The sequence below is a fragment of the Schistocerca serialis genome, chromosome 1 (genome assembly GCF_023864345.2).
Source record: "Schistocerca serialis cubense isolate TAMUIC-IGC-003099 chromosome 1, iqSchSeri2.2, whole genome shotgun sequence".
Taxonomy (NCBI): domain Eukaryota; kingdom Metazoa; phylum Arthropoda; class Insecta; order Orthoptera; family Acrididae; genus Schistocerca; species Schistocerca serialis.
The window spans coordinates 163,394,792-163,396,556 of record NC_064638.1 but is presented as its reverse complement, the minus strand read 5'-3'; the positions used below and the strand labels follow the sequence as shown (position 1 = coordinate 163,396,556).

The window sequence follows — 1,765 nt, the reverse complement described above, 5'->3', positions numbered from 1 at the left end:
ATACTAACGGACCGCGGCCGATTTAAAGGCTACCACCTAGCAAGTGTGGTGTCTGGCGGTGACACCACAGCGTCCGTAGGTGATGCTTGTTACAAGCCAAAGTGCCGTCATTGAATGTCTCACTGCAGAGAAAGAAACAGTGAGGAAGGGAAAATTCACAAACGCTTGTGAAAAGTCTATGGAACATCGGCTGCCAGCAGAAGTACAGTTAGTCGCTAGACACGGAGGATGAGGTCATCAGAAGGCGGTTTGGCGCAGCTCCACGATTTGGAGGGATCGGAGAGACCATCCACGGCTGTCACACCTGACACACTGCAGCGAGGACAGACGTGTTACGACACGGCAGTTGACGCTGCATCTGTCAATCAGCGTAGTATTGCACTGGCTCCGCCTCCACGACAGGTATTGGTACCAATAAGGCACACACGCTCTTGTTTCGCGCTGGAGAAAGGCCACAGAACGGAAAGGAGATTACGTGGAAAAACAAGGTGTGTAGATAAAACACCATTCTTTCGTGGTGGGTAATTCTCATTATGTTCAATAAAAAACTGTTGAAGAAAGAAAAATTGTTCAAATGGCTCTGAACACTACGGAACTTAAGATAGGAGGTCATCAGTCCCCTAGACTTAGACTACTTAAACCTAACTAACCTAAGGACATCACAGACAATCATGGCCGAGGTAGGATTCGAACCTGCGACCGTAGCAGCAGTGCGTTTTCGAACTGAGGCGCCTAGAACTGCTCGGCCACAAAGACCGGCGTTGAAGAAACAAATGCGGTGCATTACTTTTTGGACAACCCTCGTATTACTAAGATCTTCTCTCAAAAGTATAGATTTTTTCATTTGGAAACAGTTCCTTGATTTTTCTGCAAATAACATATTCTTTGTATGAGCAAATGCACTGATCCTGACTGTTTTTCCCAACAAGGTTGGAGAACAATGTTACAGTTTAGAAAACTGTGCGTAAAAGAATAGAAAATTGCAACTGTTTCTTTACATACAATGTGTTTCAGATAAAATATTTCTCATTGTACCATACGAAATCATAATTGAAAATAAAATTATTTATATGGGTAAATGCAACAAACGTTACTCTGTCTGCGGAGTTACGAACATAATTAACTTGGTTATTTTTCTGAGAGTTACACCAACGAGTTACAATTTCTAAACAGATCATAACTTTTTAAGTAATGTATCTGATGCCTCTAAAGCAACTGTTTACAAATCAATTTAAATAAAATTATTATCAGTTTCATTTGTGGTGGGCTATAACTTTCTGTACATGAAATTGATGGTTCCCCGGAACGACGAACTTCATCGATGCGTTGTTTAATGTCAAGTTAGGTTACATAGTGCTAATGGCCTTGCCGCAGTTGTAACACCGGTTTCCGTCAGATCACCGAAGTTAAGCGCTGTCGGGCTGGGCTAGCACTTTGATGGGTGACCATCCGGTCTCCCGAGCGCTGTTGGCGAGCGGGGTGCACTCGGCCCTTGTGAGGCAAACTGAGGAGCTACTTGACCGAGAAGTAGCGGCTCCGGTCTCGGAAACACATACGGCCGGCAGAGTGGTGTGCTGACCACATGCCGCTCCGTATCCGCATCCGATGACGCCTGTGAGCTAAGGATGACACGGCGGCCAGTCGATACCTTTGGGCTTTCATGGCCTGTGAGGGGGGAGTAGGTTACATCGTAGAATTTACCGCCATACGATTGTCAACAAGACAGGTCGCAATGTACAAACAAACAACTGTCGGTCTGTCATGT

General features: G+C 45.2%; 1 pseudogene; it reads left to right on the top strand.

Annotated features, from left to right (window-relative positions):
• The first annotated feature begins 1,355 nt into the window (after positions 1 to 1,355).
• On the top strand, positions 1,356 to 1,473 carry LOC126428762 (5S ribosomal RNA; annotated as a pseudogene).
• Positions 1,474 to 1,765: the final 292 nt, after the last annotated feature.